The sequence below is a fragment of the Pseudonaja textilis genome, chromosome 7, assembly GCF_049901715.1.
Source record: "Pseudonaja textilis isolate UNSWEBS1 chromosome 7, rPseTex1.2, whole genome shotgun sequence".
In the NCBI taxonomy this organism is placed as follows: domain Eukaryota; kingdom Metazoa; phylum Chordata; class Lepidosauria; order Squamata; family Elapidae; genus Pseudonaja; species Pseudonaja textilis.
Window position 1 is genome coordinate 30,011,119 of NC_141996.1, and position 18,106 is coordinate 30,029,224.

At 36.1% G+C, this 18,106-nt stretch overlaps 2 protein-coding genes and 1 long non-coding RNA gene across 9 annotated transcripts in view; 1 reads left to right on the plus strand and 2 right to left on the minus strand.

The window, feature by feature from the left end:
- The window catches only part of CMSS1 (cms1 ribosomal small subunit homolog), a 167,855-nt gene that overhangs the window by 109,288 nt on the left and 40,461 nt on the right, over positions 1-18,106 (minus strand). The gene's annotated exons all lie outside the window — the stretch shown is intronic.
- FILIP1L (filamin A interacting protein 1 like) overlaps positions 1-18,106 on the plus strand; it is a 76,512-nt gene that overhangs the window by 22,013 nt on the left and 36,393 nt on the right. The window lies entirely within an intron of this gene.
- On the minus strand, positions 5,198-8,272 carry LOC148125290 (uncharacterized). Its single transcript, XR_015744310.1, has 3 exons — positions 8,139-8,272; positions 7,193-7,298; positions 5,198-5,327 (listed from the first exon to the last, which is right to left on the minus strand). It is a non-coding gene; the product is annotated as an uncharacterized LOC148125290 (long non-coding RNA).

Here is an 18,106-nt window from a genome sequence, read left to right on the forward strand (position 1 = left end):
CTAGTAGAAGAAAATGCTTACAATTTATCCACAACTACAATTTATGTACAATTACTTTGGAATCAACTCAAAACATTCCTTAAGTGTATACATAGGTAAGTTCTGTCATAATTCAATGTTATTTCTAAATGCACACATATACATATACATAAATAAAACTGAATAGACTAGACTAGCGACTAGATTAGAATTATTTAATGGCCAAGTGTGATTGGACCCACAGGGAATTATATCATCCATGGCAAATTAGATTTTTCTGTAGTTCTGTTTCAGAAATTTCCATGTTAAATGAATAAATGACAAATAAAATATTTACAAAACATTGTAATCAGACTCGCTTCTGTCCAGAATTCCAGCCAGACACACCCTTCTATTGGAATACACTGCAAAGGAATGCAAGTCTGTCAGTTCCACCCTTCAATTCACTATCCCTTAGTTTTTCATATTTCTTTTCTGACATTCAACATGTTATTTTGCTGGAGACAACAAATATTCACAATCCTTGGCAGCTTTGAGGGTGTGGTTGCCGTTGTTTTATGTTTTGCAGCATGTAACTCAGGACAAAACAAAATGAGCATAGCTGAGTGCTGCTTGCCTTTTAGTTACATAATTTTACAGTACAGATAGTCCTCAGGTTATGATATGAGACCGGGATTGCTGTCGCTAAGTGATTTGGTTGTAAAGTTGAGACTAAGCAGTTGCTATTGTTATCCCAGATTATTAAATGGAACAGGTGGGAGTCCCAGACAAGTTTTGTGAGGATGCCACTGGGTAGTGAGGGGGACGACAGGTACTATGAAGCACAGGTGGGCTGTCAGAGGCATTGGGAACCCATGTTAATATAAGGAGATAAAGGGTATCCTTTTCTACCTGATGTCCACTCTAAGGGATTTCCAATGTAAAAATCTCACTACTTCAGAACCATATTTCCTTTATCCCAAGCAGCAGATGAAATTGCGTACAGAATAATTTCAAGTAACCCAGAAAATCAGACAATTCTATGTACCCAAAACTTCAGTACATGAAAAGCAGGCATATCAGTAGATAATAAAGTTTCTCCCGTTTTCAAAATTGCCTGTCAGAATAAATGCTGTTTCCACAGCCTTTTTTTTTTCAGAAAATGCTGTAAGAAAGCTAATGACATATGAATACTGTTGACTTATTTAGTTAACATATACGTCCAGCAGATTCTAATTTAATGCACATTGAGCTATTGTTGAAGACTGCATTGTACTCAAATGCAATCATTTCCTTTCGGGTTTTGGCAACTTGTATGTATTACTTATGCTGAAGGCAATGTATTCCAAGTTGTGAAATGGATACCAGATCACTGTACATTTGACCTGTTTCATGGGTATTTTGTGATTTGTAGGTGAGTGAGCAAGACCCTCCACAAACACAAATTTATTCTATAGAATATTCCAGTGGGAGAGACCAAATATTTTTGCCACTACAGCATAAAGATAGGCTCAAGGAAGTGATGCACACAGACAAATGACTTCATGCTTGCATTTGAATAACAGACTATCACTTCATAGCATAACTTTGAACAGATGGTGGGAAAGCATACTCTTGTCAAAATCCCCATGATTCAAAGGTTTCCACAAAGATCCTGGTGCATATTGAAAGGTTAAAATAATGGCACAGAAACAATACTTCTTTTAAATGTAAAAATAAATCAAAAAATGAAAAAGTCAAAAGGATTCAGAAGAACATTAGACATGCCCCAATAATTCAGTTTTCCTGTACATAAGCAAATTGTCCACCTATGCTGTTTCCAATAATGCAGACTCAGAAAAAGTTAATAGGCATTAATATTAATATTGCTATGTCCGTGCTAAAGTAATCAAATGTTTTAGTACTTAATACTTTAGTAAGGAAATATATCTCTAATTGTAAAAGGCAACTGCAAAGCCAATCTGTGAAATTTAGCTATGAATATATTTTGATAATTTTCCTGAAACAAAATATGTAAAGTATAGTAAACATGGACAGCATCATACAACATCAGCTAAAATTCTGAAGAACTAAGTCTAAACAAAGGATTAATTTCAATCAACTTTTCTTCATTATTTGCAAAGGAACATTATGATCATGAATAAGAGTTACTGATGAAAATAAGAGAAATGGCTTAAATCCTTATTTAGTAACCTTTCAAGAGCATATGAAAACAGGAAATTTTATTAAGTAGAACTTCCTATCCCATGTGTTTCACTCAGGTAAAGTACTGGATTGACAATACAGTTAATGTTCACCTATATTTCAAGTAACTGTGAAGCACTGTGATCCATCCATGGTCATACATAATAAGCATACTTTTAATATCCCAAAATGAAAATATAAGGATTTGTTCTCATGAATTTAATTAAATAAGCCAACGCACACAGTTTCTCACATTATTCGGGTTATCAATGCAAGCTTTGTTTGGATGCTTCCTCTCAAGATACATACAGTCAAAATACTGGTAAACCAAACTGCATATTATCATTGTCTGCATAAATCACAGATCTCACTTTGCTGTAATCCTTTGCAGTGAGAAGCTGGAAAAAGGCCAAGTGAAAACATAATTTAAACACTAAATCAGTTACATTCCAAGGCATTTGCTTAGTGTTTAATAGGTTCTCAAGGGATGAGAAAATTACTAAAGTGCATTGTTTTGACATGAGACAGGGTGAGTCATTGCTTGTCACTATATTTTAGAAGTCTCCATATTTATTGTCTGAAATGAACTTTCAAAAAGTTATCAGTATATCCATATAGACAGAGAAATGCACTTTAGACTAAATACGTTTAGTTGAACTATTATACTGAGGAAATGTTTCCCGTTTCTCTGATTCACTCTGTTCTTTTAAGGTTCTCTGCTAAATACATTGGGTGGATTTGAGCAACTCTTCCCTTCAAATATTGCCAGACTCATTCCTGTTCCATCTACTTGGCACACATCAATTTTATCAAATTGTAAATATATGAAATGTACATTTGAAATAACTTTTGATAAATCCGAAGCATGAATATAAAGTTAATGTAAAATTTCACTTAATAAAGCCAGGAAAATGGAACATATTGTATATATTTACAATATATCTGTAACACATATATCTGTTATATATCTATAACACAATATATCTGTGTTATACTAACAGCTATGGGCTGAATAATATTTTTATTTTGTTGTATGATTTTAAACCCATAACATTGTAGGTGTGGAAATTTTGACTTAAAAATCCAACAAATTTATCTGGAAATCAATTTTTTTAAAGGTGTAGCAGCAATGACAGTAAACACACTGTACAAAAATAATTTAGTAAGATACAATATTTTGCTGTTATATTTTGAATATTGAAATTATATCACACATTTAATTATGAATTTTGTTCTAGCTTATTTATTTTTCTCCATGATATGAATAGCACAAACTAAATTGTTCAACTTTTATTATTTTACAGAATGATTTAGATGAGTCTTGTACAAGAAAAAGATACAACAACATACAATTATCAAAGACTAAATATTTTTGAAAGATATCCTGGCTGGATATTGTGAGATATTTATTTTCTCTTTCTCTGAAGAATGTGGTTTGGTTATTTTGCTTAAGTTAAATAGATTATGTGATATTGTTGTTATTCAGCAGTGGGAGGCTGCTATGGTATAAATCTCACAGGTAGAATGTCCTATTTTGGGACCACCAAACTGAACGATCAAATCACTTATTCTGAAAGAAAACAACATGGGTTTTATGAAACATTTTAAAAATGTTATTACTTCTTCATAGCACTGCTTTTTGAGGTAGTTGCAGGAGAAGATCTCATACACTGTAATTGTTGTAATTTTCTAAATGTAATAAATGTATATGCATAAACCCACCACAAGAATGTTAATTAAACACTCTCTTAAGAAAATATGTCGGTATTATTCTGCAAGCCACATAGATGCAGGAAGTAGGATGTATTTATAGAGCCTATTGGTGATAAGACATGGAAATGGTTGCAGTGAAAGAAAATCCTCTCAACCCCTTTCAAATATGCCCTTGAAAAAATATGCCAGCCTGCCCCTAAAACACCTTCCCAAAATCCATTCAGGATTAGATTAATACAAGTTGTTCTCAGGTTATGACAGCCTAGAACTGGCCTAGAATTTCCATCCCTAAACAATGCAGTGATAAAATGTGATTACTCATTGTTAACATGTCAAGATTTAGTAGTACAAGAACATGGAAAACTTAGAATATACAGAACAATCGACTGTAGAAAGATTTAGTTTTCAATAGTTTTCATATACACAATTAAGAAAAAGATTTAACACAGATAAAAAGCAGATGAAATTAAACAAGATACCGTATTTCCCCATGTATAAGCCACCCCTTTTTTCCAAAATTTTCAAGCCCAAAAAGTAGGGGGGTGGCATATACAAAGCAGGTACACTTTTTATACGTGAAAAATGCATAAAATAATAAAGTAGGAATAAACTGGTTTTCCAGCAGTATGCTATACTTTTTGTAAAAATTGTAAGTGATGATACGATTACGAGTGCGAGTACGCGATAGAAATGCATACGCTAGGCATCGGCCTGAATGCTTCGTTCCTACTCTCGTTCCGATGCGTAGGTTGCTAGCGTCGCCTGCACCGCTTTCGGCGTCATGACCGAAGTTGTAGATCTAGACGTCGAATTTTGTTTCTTTGTAAATTTTCTTTCTTCATAACTTGTTTCTCTAATAAAATATTTTTTTCAAAACTTCACAGTCCAAAAATTGGGGGGGTGGCTTATACAAAGGGGGTGCTTATACATGGGGAAATACGGTAACAATGATCTGCAGCTCACATTGGAATTATTCCTGGAGAACTGACCCATTGGCTTCAATAACTGATAGATATTAGCACAGCACTGATAGAAACTACCAACAGGCCTTCTAATCACTTGGCCAAGTTCCTCCTTCAAGGCTTCATGAAGGGCCAGCAGCTTCCACCACAATCTTCAGAGCACACGATGAGCCTTCCTCTAGTTCTACAAGCACTCCAAACAGCATGCAGCTGCCAGCTTTTCCCTGAGATTTGTAAGTGACTCTTTTTCTCTGACCAGTTTTGCTACACTCTCAATGGTTGGTGGTACTCCTCATACCAGGGCGGAAACATGTGGCTCTTCTGTCACACCACTGCCCTGCTTCTCTGACATTTTTATCTTGCTGCTTCTTGGCCACACCCAGAAAACTCCCTTCAACAGACAAGGCTCTTCCATTTTGCCATGATTGCCACGCATGTTCTGGACTGTACCCCTCACTGAGCATCTGGATCCTGAGCCAGCAGCAGCCGGAGAAAGATGGAGAAGGTCAGCTAACGAAAGCGGCAGCAGGGATAGGAAAGGTGCAGTGGTTAGAATGTAGTATTGCAGGCAAATTCTGCCCACAGCCTGGAGTTCAATCCTGACAAGGCTCAAGGTTGACTCAGCCTTCTATCCTTTCGAGTTCGGTAAAATGAGGATTCAGATTATCGGAAGCAATATGCAAATAATGCTTCTTCATTTTAAACTGCCCAGACAGTGCTTAAAAGTGTTACATGGCAATATACGGTATAAGCCTAAATGCTATTGCTATTGCTACAGGTGGCAGAGTGCAAGGTGGCCAAAAGGGCAGAGATGTTGGGGAAATAGGCAGGAGGGAGTTGAAGCTGATGACCGCAACCAGGACTGCTGAAACTGCTATTGCTAAACAGTATAATCACATGATGTTTTGTTTATTGACTGCTACTCTTAACGACGGTTTCACTTAATTCCAGTCCCAATTAGGGTTGTAACCCAAGGACAATGTGTTCCTTTCTGGGACTGAAAGGTGTTACTCAGGTCACCAGAAATTATTATAAGCTTGTGAATTTCTTTCCTAGATACTGTGGATGTTTTGATATCACTAGTGTCCCCAGAAAAAAGGAAGAAATCATTTCAGTCTCTAAGCTAAAGAAATCTGCCATTCTGTAAAGAGACTAATTCCTTCCCTCCATCATCTAAGCTCTCTTGTAGTCCTCATTTGGACTGCCTCCTTTGATTCTAATTGCCAAGTGCATTTACTATTAGGAATCAAGCTTTTTTCTTCTTCATCTATTCACTCATACACTAATACCCAACCATCCCAAGCAAAAGATAATATAAGAGGACAAGAGTCTCAGTGCTTTTAAGATTTCATTCTTGGCAGTTCCCAATCAAGACCTCACATAATAGAGTCGGCCTTTAAAGTCCAGATTAGAAGCATTTACCTTGGGAAATGTGGGGGTAAGACATGAGGACTGTATATGCAAAGCCAATCCCATCAGGGTTCACATGCGCAAACTGCCCTTCAAATTTGCTCATGAGCCCTACATGATCATGACCAACAGTCATGATCTAGCATGATCTGAATACATTGATTGTTGCATCCACTTGTGTAGGTTTACAACCCGAAGTGACAGTGCCAATAAATATTTATATTGTGAATGTTCCATTACTGTAGTATTCCAGCTGGAACCAAGATTTTTCCATAATTTCTCTTTCCATTTCGTAAGGAGTTAACCTCTTAGGAATATTAAATTTTAAGGCCACCAGAATATTATACTTCAGACCCAATTCTTATCAGACATTAACATTAGCAATAACATCCCTACCGATTTATATTTTGTTTTATTGTATTTGAATATATTTTATGTATTAAAGTTGGTCTTGCAAGAAATGTATACATTTGGGATTTGATCTCACTTTGATCTCACTATCACTTATTTCTCCATTGCACATGGATAACTCAAAGCTTCTCCATTTCCAATTTTCATAGATTCCACACTTTGAAGCGATAAGTCATCGCTGGTATAATCATGAGAATGAAAATGTCCATTCATACTTCTAGTTTCATTCTATGGTATAGACAGAATTGATTTTAAAAGGATTGAATCTTGTTCATGTTCATTTTTTTTTTTTTTGGCTGACTGCACTTCTCGCTACATTGAGGTGATTTAGTTGGCTGCTTGGTTTCTTGGATGTTGTGGCTGATGAACAAAATATGTTCACAAACCAGAGATGGTTCAGCATCTTGCAATTGATGTTGATATGTCTATCTATTGAAACATTTGAAAATTTATTCTAAGGCTGCTATGAAGGGCTTAAAGCTTTGTCTCTTTGCTAAACACTTATTTTATTGGGATATTAACTGGGCAGTAAAAGAGATTTGTTAGTTAGGTACCATTCCATTTCATGATTCCATTAGTTTGGTAGAATTCTGATTAAAGTCATAATTCCTGAAGACATCCATTATCAGGTTCATTCTTTTGTTGTTTATAGTATAATTTCTATAAGAATAAAAGTAGATATATTTAGCACATAAGAATGATTCAGTACACTGAAAACCGCAAATAAGTGGAAAAATTAAAGAAGTCAAGAGAAAAAACTTTACAGGCACTTTAATAAACAATCCTAAAATGGCAATAGGCAGGCAATTCTAACTAGAAGAAAATTCCACACGTGGGATGTCATTGCCTGATAGTTGCTTCATTTAGCAGAGCTTTGTAAGAGAGTCTCATTTGTAAGTATTAAAGATATATTAAACTGAATTTAAAAATTCTTTACACAAATTCTGTGTAAAGTCTAAGTCACTGGTTAAAAGTAAACAGATAAGCTTCTCTTTGTGCAATTGCTAATCATTGAATACAAACTTTTAAGCTACAAAAATAACAAATCTTCCCCCCTCTAAAGTAGAATAATAATCTATAATAATAATAGACATTGATTTTATAGCGTTGTCAATAATTCACACAGATTTATTCTACAATTTTAAAAACTTTGCTTGTAAATTCTTTCCTCAGACATTTGGCAAAAAAAGAATCCAACTGCTATTATCTAAGAAAGTTGGAAACAAGAAACACCTAGAATTCAATGAATTTGATAAGCTTGGCTGCGACATATTCCTACTTGATTCCAGCCTTAACCTTAGAATTGATAAAATACTGAAAATATTTTTAGAATTTTTTGAACTGTTCTGTATCTTATTTTTATACTTTTTGCACAGTATTTTATAAATAGTAAACTGAAATAATTAACTAATAAAACAATATTTAACCAAATGTTTCAACATTTTGTAAATATGTTCCTATAAAAGTAAAAGGAAAGGTTTAAAAAGGAAAGGCTCTTACATTCATCTACTGCCTAAACTGCAGAATTTCCAAGGTTTTTAAGGAACATCCCTTAAAAAACAGGGAGATGTGTCCTTATGCAGCCTGAGCATGCGACTGCAGAATGAAAGAGATCAGAGACAGCAAGTTCATCCTGAAAGCCTAAGAAGACAAACAAAACAACACCTGAAAAAATGTTTATGCATTTAAATGCCAAATAAACATAATGAATGCATGTAGATTTACATAAATTCCAACATAAATTATTTTATATACCTTTTAAACATTATTTCACTAAGTAGCATATCAATTCAATAAACAAAAACCATAAGGATAGCTATCACAGGACAGATTTAAAATATGTTACATCATACACTAAATATACATTTAGGAAAATAGAATATATTCAGATGTGTCAAAATTATGCTAAAAATTAATAGATAGATGAATAAATGTGCATCATAATTGTGCAGTATGGAAAAAACTGGAAGAAATCAGAAGGCATTCAAAGTTCTTAATGATGATTTAATAGTTGTAAAATGTTTTTGATAATTACTGATAATGCTTATTTTAATTAAATAGAGGAAATATAATTTCTAGCAGAAAAGGAATACAATAGGTTTTGTGGATTTTTATTCATAGTATCATGCCACTAGTTAGATACAATTATTCAACTAATATGCATGCAGCATACAAAAGTTTTTATCACTTTGTTTATACAAGAACAGAGATTTTATCTTGATTTTTTATTGTACTCTTGAAAGCCAATATAATCTTGATTAAATCATGTAAATTGTATTCCTGCATGGACATTTCAACTCATATTCCATAAATGTCTCCAAGGTGTGATAAAAACAAATCTACAATATTATTGAGAACTAAGTCCTATGTTATGCAGCATTCGGGGCCTTAAAAGTAATGCATAAATCCACCAACATAATCACAGAAACCATACACTCTTAGCGATGGTGTCATTTAGGGTTGTTGGGGTTTTTTTTGCCTATAAATCCATTTTTCTTACATTTTTGTCCCACTAGAAAACTTTATGCACTACTCAAAAGGATTCTAAATTCAATGACAATCAATTCATTATAGACTTCTCCTTGCCCTTTTGCCCTTAGAACAAAGTAAGACTGTTTTTGACTTTTGTATTAATGTAAGTCCTTAAAAAAACAAAATATATACACACTGAGAAAAATTAAATACATGAGCTAGATCTTGTTTAAGCAAAACGGCCACTTGATTACTTACATGTAACCATTATATGACTGACAGTAGGGCAACATCCTTTTCTTTGCTTTTCTATTACTATATGCTATTTTCTTACCATTAATTCCATGTACCATTTCAAACATGTGTTGCCATTTAAATCTCAAGAAAGGTATCTCTCTGCTATCCCCTTTACATTTGATGAAAAGGCAGACTGAATGGAGCCATGAAGCATGCCATTAGCAGTTATTCACAGTTCTGTTTTAACTTCTTTTGGCAACAAGGATATTTAAGGATAATGACGTCTGTGATTCAAAATGCAGAAAATAAAACTTCTTAAACCAACAGCAGTGGAGTTTTGTTGCTTCTAAAATGTCACATTAAATAAATACTTCACCACAAACAGTTTCTAGATACAAGATTCTACTGCAAGTAAATTAATTATTCTATCAAAACTACTATCAGAAAGTTATACAGTCCACCTTCCCTTAAGATTTAACCCTTAAGATTTTTATTTTAAGTCAGATACCCATTTGGGGGGTTTAAATAATTTCCACTCAAGGAGTGGTGCTGGGTTTTTTTATTTTTACACAGAACATAACTTACGTTTTTTTTCAGTTACAGTGACTACAAGGAGGAAACACATTACTGATTTCATCCTTACTGGGAATCTTCAGACACAGGTTGCTAAATGTTATTCTATAGGATTCAAGCCCTATAACTGAACTCACTTATGTTTGCACTTTAGATAACTGTACACAACAGTGTCTTAGCTTTAGAAACTATTTGTGGTCCTGGCACTCAGCAACTCTGGGAGAAGATATCTAAAAGTGTTATCAGAATGGTAAATGCAGTCCACCTTCTTTTAAGGTCTCATAGAGGAAAGTATTATGCCATGTCCCTATGTATGGAGTTTTATCAGCCCTCCTAGTAAGAGAGGAGAACACCTTTCTCTTGCCTTTATTCTCGACTTGAAGGAATTTAAGACCTCTCCAAAAAGGGAAGAACCCATTTAGGGAGCAGAGGCCACTTTCCGTTTGGTTCTAGCATCTGCTTGCCACTGTTGTAGCCACAGCAGATGATGAGAAGTGATGTTGGAGGCCAGGGTCCTGAAGGAGAATCAGGCTGCGTGCAGGGAGGAATCGGCCGCAAATTCACCTGTTGCAACCAGTTTGTTGACATCCTGATGCATTCTTATTTTCTCAGGGGGAATTCTAGCATGTAATTGGCGCAGTCAGAGAAGGGATGTCCTAGTGATAAAGGAGGTGGCCGCAGTTGCTTTAACTGCATGTTCTGAAAAAATTTTGTTCCACCTTTTTATCTTCTGTCTTAAGGACCTCTGCTATGTTGCCCAATATTGCAGAAGGAGAGACCAAGGATGCCAAAGGTTCATCCAAAGGGGGAAGTTGTAGTGACTTGGAGAGGAGCCATATTGAAAAAAAAATTATCAGTACCCCCCAGAGAGGGGAAGGATCCTGGTTGTTCCCATTGCCTCTGAACTACATCCAAAAATAACTTGGGACAAGGGATCTCCTGTTGGAGAATTGTAGGTTCAGAAAAAACCCTGCTGTTAGGACCTGAGTGTCTGGTGAAGCAGTTGGGATAGTGGGCAGAGGACCAATTTGGGCAGTGTCCTAGCCTTGTGGAGGAGGGATTTAAATAGCCCCAGACTAAACAGACCCATGAACGGGGGTGGATCAGGTGAGATCATCTTTTCATCTTCTGAGAATCCCTGTTCCCCTTGAACTTCCTCCTGCACCCCAGATGCCCTGCTTCTGATAGAGTGAGCTGGAGAGGCCTCCCTCTGGTGCCTGGAGAAACCCATGGAGGCCTGGTATTGCACTGGCTGCAATGGCTGAGGATCAGATCTTGGGGAAGAAGAATGGCTCCTCCCCCTCAGGGTGGAAGCTACCCTTGAGAAATGGCCTGAGCAATAAGGGCTTAAGATCCTCTGATAATCCTGGGCCCATTTTATCTGCTGAGCGCATCCCCGCTGCAGTTGGAGTAAAAGTGGCTTCAGTCCTATCTCTGATCTGGAAATCTGCAGGATGAGGAAGTATGCAATCAAAAGGAAATCTCTTGGAGGAGAGCTTGCTCAATCCTCCAATCCACTTGCCCAGATGGGAATTTAAGCCCTGGAAACCTTCCCTGGGCTGGCGGCCTACCAGTCTCCTGGATAGCCTGAACAACTTGCCACGTGGTCAAAATGACCGCTGTCGTCCCTGAAAATCAGCTGTGAAGAGCAAAAGCGAAAGCGGGTGCTTGGAGCTACCTGGTTAAGCCTGGGCACGCAACAATAAACTGGAGGCGATTGCAGCTTCAGCCCCCCCCCCCCAGAGATGGGGGTTCATTTTGGGGCTTCCCCTTGTCTGCCTGGGCTGTTAGGCCTTCAATTGGTAGTTCAAGGGGGCGCAAAAAACCGGAGCAGGCAGAAGTTCCAATCGCTGTCTGTTTGCGATGTTTTGTTTCTTTTGGGAGAATTGCAAACCTTTGGGAGAATCCACACTTAACTGATGCTTTCTGAAGAAATTGTTGGAGCAAATCTTTGCCACGTCTCTATAGGGCCAGAGACATGACTGGGGTAGGGGGCTTCCTGCCCCAACAGGAAGAGGCATGGCAAAGATTGATGACTCAGTCTCTGGGCAGAAAGGCAGATTCAACCCATATGTGTGGATTATCCCAAAGGCATGCTGGAGAAAACAATTACTACCAATCTGCCTTCAATCAAGGACCTGTATACTGCATGAGTCAAAAAGAGGGCTGTGAAAATATTTAGACCCCTCACATCACAGACATACTGTTTCAACTTCTACCCTCAAAACGACACTATCGAGCACTGCACACCAGAACAACTAGGCACAAGGACAGTTTTTTCCCAAACACCATCACTCTGATAAACAAATAATTCCCTCAACAGCGTCCAACTATTTACAAAATCTGCATTACTATTACTATTAATCTTCTTATCACTCCTTATTACCCATCCACTCCTACTTGTGACTGTATGATTGTAACTTTGTTGCTTGTATCCTTACGATTTATATTGACTGTTTCCTAGTATGATTTGATTGCTTATTGTACCCTATGACTATTATTAAGTGTGGTACCTGATGATTGATTCTTAACTCTTGACAAATATATCTTTTTTTATTTACACTGAAAGCATTTTCACCAAAACAAATTCCTTGTGTGTCCAATCACACTTGGCCAATAAAGAATTCTATTCTATTCTATTCTATTCTATTCTATTCTATTCTATTCTATTCTATTCTATTCTATTCTATTCTATTCTAGTGCTTCTACCTGAGCAGCTATTTGGCATTCCATACTATCTCTTGTTTCTCCACATTGAAGAATTTTTTCTTGTAGTACATTCACATCATCCTCACCACACTTACAGAACATTGGATGTCAACTGAACTCTCTAAAGTGCCGAGCATATACATATGTACACACATAGGATGCATATATATGCCTATAAATATATGTAGGAATGAAGACAGAAAAAATAATTCCATTACATTTTAGTGCCTGTAAAACAGATATTCCCCAACCAGAATGGGATTTACGGTATGATAATAACAACAGCAACAAGAAAGCCATCTTAGAAGTCAAGTTATACCAAGTTATATTCTCAAGTCTCTTGAGGATGACAGAATCATATCCTCAAGCAAGAACAGTGCAAACTCAAGGCTAAAAATATTTAAAAGGGTCCTTTGGAGATTTTACCTACCAGAGAGCTATCTGGAACAAGGCAAAATTCAGGCAATTTAAATGTCTCAGACACTGGTTAGTTTTAGTTATATGATTAATTCTTACTTATATCTCACTGAGCTTATACCTATCTTTGGTTGCTTATGATACAAGATAGTAGATTTTTTCAGTATAGAGGCTAAAACATACAATGAAGACAAATATATAATTAATCCATCAATTATATATATAGATCAATATGCTGAAATGGAGTTATTTTCTTAGAAACCAATTCTGCAAAATATTGTATGTGGAATATATCAAGTACTATGTCAGTTCAACACAAATTTCTCAGCAGAAATGATCTTTCTCAGGATCTTTAGGATATGAACAGATATTCAGAATTTAGTAACTGGAAGGATAAAATATTAGGAGAATACGAGATAAAAATAATTTTATTTAATTCTAGATATTAACTTAAGAGTTAAATACTATCATATGTTCAGAAATTGTCAGAAATATCGTAGCAGCATAAAAGATGAATGACAATCTATACAATTCTAAATTTACTATCAGTTCACTATAAATTTACTAGAGTTTATATTTTACATGCTGATGAAATCCCCAAATCAATAGTAATTGAACAATTCATCCAATAATTTTAACCTATTAAATCTTCCCTCTTAAAGACTGGATTAAAAGTCTAGAATTACTTTAAGAACAACAAAATACACATAGACATGTTTTCCAATGTATTTCAAGTATACTTTTAATGAACAGAAACACTTCATGTAGAAACTACATATAGTTCATAGTTCATGGAGCTACTCCCCTTCAGCAACATATTTAAAAACACAGCTCTCCTTTTTGGACTTGGATTTTTCTACACATATAATTGATACTTTTTAGTAAAGCTTCAGTATTTGTATATCCCCTATCGAGGGAAGGAAAATTAATTAAGTTGTCCAATTTAGAAAATGTGTGAAATAAATTGTGCAAAATGTATTCATTTCTCAGTTCAATTACCTTTTCTTTGTTACTTTGTCTTACACAGAATTGAAAATGCTTTAAAATGTTGCATATATCCCAGAACAAAGGTTACATATCTCAAATCAAGACGATCCAGCACAGCCCATACATTTGTCAAACAGGTATAAAATGCAGCTTACCAGGTGTAAAATTCAGATGTCTGAGCATCCCCTACATGCATATTTAGGTTCAACAACTAACTCAAGCTTTTCACATTTCAGTAATCAAGTTACTCCATTAATGTAATAGGATACTGGATTTTTAATGAATAGAACTATAAAAATTTAAAGCAAAACTAGACAATCCATGCCCCACTGGTTATTGTTTTACAGATATTTTCCTAAACATAAAAATAAAATGGCCAAAAAGCAGTGGAAGTAGGGGCAACTTCCAATTTTCTGCCAGCATCCCCACTGATTTTCCTTGTTTGATTTTCCATCAAAGCATCCATTTCCCTTCCCTTCCCTTCCTTCCTGTTCCCATCCCATTCGACCCTGTCTAATCCTGTAGGTAAGTAGCTGCTGATAGATAGAGTGAAGCGAGAGATTGCAAGTTTGGGCTGGGATCTGTCATGAAACAGTAACAACCAGTGGCACAGAAACATCCAGAATGTCCCCAAATTTTATCCCCTCTGGAGTCATGGGTCCTGGATTTTGGACACATTCTGTAAGCTTATTTGAGCTATTTTGGTTCAAAAATTATTTCCCGTGATGTACTTTTTTGCCCAGTTAGACAACATAACAACGAGAGTTTTAGTATAAATAGAAATACAAACATTCATCATATAACCTATAACATATTATTCGTAGGATATATTTGTAGGGATCATTTTCTCATGACACATTCACATATTGCTAGGATTCTTAAACTATGCTTTGTGAGCATTATGGGTTGACCATATACTGTTAAATCACAGCTATATACTGAAGTCTGCATTAGACTGCTAGTCTCTTTTGCAACTCGAGAGCCCCCCCTTACTGTGACTGTTGAAAGCAGTATCATAGTAACATAGCATTTGAAGAAGGAAACTAGTGTAGCTGTAAAATAGGAATAACACATATAAGACTAAATCTCCCCACAAAAATCTAAATACGTGATGTAACATGTTCTCTGAATCATTACCCTGCCCACTGTAGGTTTACCAGTAAAATAATAATTGCAGTCTTAGCCACCAAAAATTTGTCCACTAGCCACAAAAAGGCTATCTACTCCTGTCATAATAGAGTGAATTCGTGTATTATGTAAAGCAAAAAAAAGAGAGAGAGAGAGAGAAATGACATATTTTATCAGAAAGGCTCTTGGCTCAAATAAGCACAGTCATCCTTATTTCTTTAAAAAAATGTATACTTCTTCCAATCTTAGAACACAATTAAATTATTACTGAAGTAACAAATCCTGAAATTCATTTTGACATTGGGAATTTTGGCATGGGTTTCTACTTTAAAAATGTTTCTGAATTCTATAATGGTGATGACTACATTTAGAATTCAAAACATTAACAAAAACAAAAATATGTTAAGGTAATAGCATGGTCACTTTAGGGGTCCTTGGTGCTCTCTGAGCTTGATTGTTTTCTTGAAGATATTTCATTATCCAAACTAGGTAACATCAACAGCAAACAACCTCACCAAAAAAACCTCATTTAAGCTCTGAGCTACAAATATTTTCCTCCATCAGCACAGTCACTTTACCTCAACAACTTAAAATGAAATACAAAATTACCATGTATCTAAGTAGCAAGTAAGAAATACTGAGTAGAAATCTGAAAAATCACGACATTTAATTTGGTAGATCCACAAATGTTTAAGGGTTTTAATTAATGGAGAGGGCAATACAATGAGCATTTTAGCTTATAAATTTAGAAAGAACCGCAAATAATTCGGAAGTTTACTACTTGTCTCCTATTTAGCTATTACCCCACCTTCCATTGTAGTTGCTGGTAGGGGATTGCTTGTATCGTGTTTTTTAATTTGTTTTTAAAAAACGAAAACTCAGGTACATGGTGATTACCTCTTGAGTCAGAGAATCAGCATTCACAGTACAGGAATTTCCCTTTTGTTTTGATAAAGGACTTTAAGGGATCTACAGAGACAGAGACAATGATGTTGGATTAGCACTGCTTAAAGGACTTTTTGTACTGACAATTCAATGTCTGGAAGGTGGAAGGATTTGGACAACATCCGGCCTCAGACTCTAAAGCATGAAAACCTGAGATAAGTCACAATAGCAGACTCTGATTAGAATTCTGTGCTTTAACCACAATGTCAGCCATATTCTGGGTTTTGGCTACACCACAAGCCTAATCACAGCATAGTTTAACAGGATGTGTGAATGAGCCCAACAATTTCTGCTTGGGAAAATATGCCAGTCCTTGCTTTCATTTGTCATTTTCCAAAGCACAAATACACTGGCGTTACAAAATTAAATGTATTTTTTTTATAAAAGGAGTGTCAATAAAATCTGTCACTGAACTAAACGAATAGACTTCCATTTCTACCTAGCAGAGAACTGCAAGTTTCACAGGATACATACTGTACAAGGTAAATTATAGTGAAGGTCTTCCTCAGCCCATACAGAACACTTTTGATGAATTCAACTCCTATATTTCTTTTCACAATTTCCCAAATTTCCATTTCAAATTATTTTCCTATTATTCCACAAATATGAATCCTCTGCAACTAAAATATCATTGTCTCCAAATTTTAATCCAGTTTTTGAATATTTGTTTTATCTAATTTTTGAGACTATCAGATCTAGTAAACTCTAGTAAACAAGAGACATTCTTTCTCTGTTTTGTCAAATCTAATTTAATTTAATTTAAACTGAGTATAGTTTAATAAGCTGAGTGATACATTTAGTTGTTACTTTTTCCCCTATGTTGCCTCAGAATTTGGGGGCTTGTATCTCAATCTGCTTATTGAAGCTGATCTAGAAAAATGATATAATGCGAGGGTTATCAGCAGCAGTACCTGCTTTAGCAACTTAAAGTGAAGTGGTTTATGATAGCAGTTGTAGACCATAAAAGAATGTGCAGGCAACCCAGAGAAGAACAATGGAGAAGCTGTAACAACAGGCAAGGATTCACTAATAACAATGCAAAATTATTTGACTTTGGTCTTCTCGTATACTTTAGTCCAGGGGTCCCCTGGAATGGGCCACTGCCCATTCAAAATCGGGTCATGGGAAAGATGGGCAAGCATGCGAAGTTCCAGTCTCATGCGAGTGCAAGTGCCTCCCACTCACGCAAGTGGAGTTTCACATGCAAGCACAAGCAGCCATTTCTCACACAAATGGAGATGTGCATGCATGTGTGTGTGTGCCATTCATACACCTCCCCCCTGCACCAGGTTCTTGGGGCATCTGAATCACATTGATAGGTCATACTTAATTATGGTCATCTCAGAACACCCATATCCCTTTAATTAACCTTATTTTAACCTCTATTAAAGACCACCTACCTTGTACCTGTGCATCTGATTTTGCAGAATCTTACCTTTTTTATCAATGAACATTTCACTAGATAAGGACCAATGTTCACGGCTATCAAGACCAGGGATGCAAATTTTTAAACTACTGGTTCTGTGGGTGTGGTCAGGTGGGCATGGCCAGGTATGTGACTGAGTGGGAGCAAAAACGGGGCAAGGGTGCTACATGGCCTTCCCGTGCTACATTTTTGCTCCAAGGAGGCTTTCCTGAGGCCCAGTATATATTTTTTTTGCCTCTTGGGCCTCAGGGAAGCTTCCTCGGCAAAGCAGTACAACAGCGAGGGGGGAATCAGCTATGCTGCACGATTTATATTAGCTAGAAAGCAAGAAATCCGATGATTTCCTGCTTTCTAGCTAATCTAAATCACACGGCACAGCTGATCTTTGGAAAACAGCTGATCAGTGGAGAACAAAGAAATACCATGATTTTGAAGCTACCAGTTCACCCGAACTGGGCCGAACCAGTAGAATCCCACCCTGATCAAGATCCTTTTAAATTCTGAAGTGTTAGCAATGATTCCAGCTTTGTGTCATCTGCAAATTTTATGAGTATCCCTTCTATTCTCATTAAGT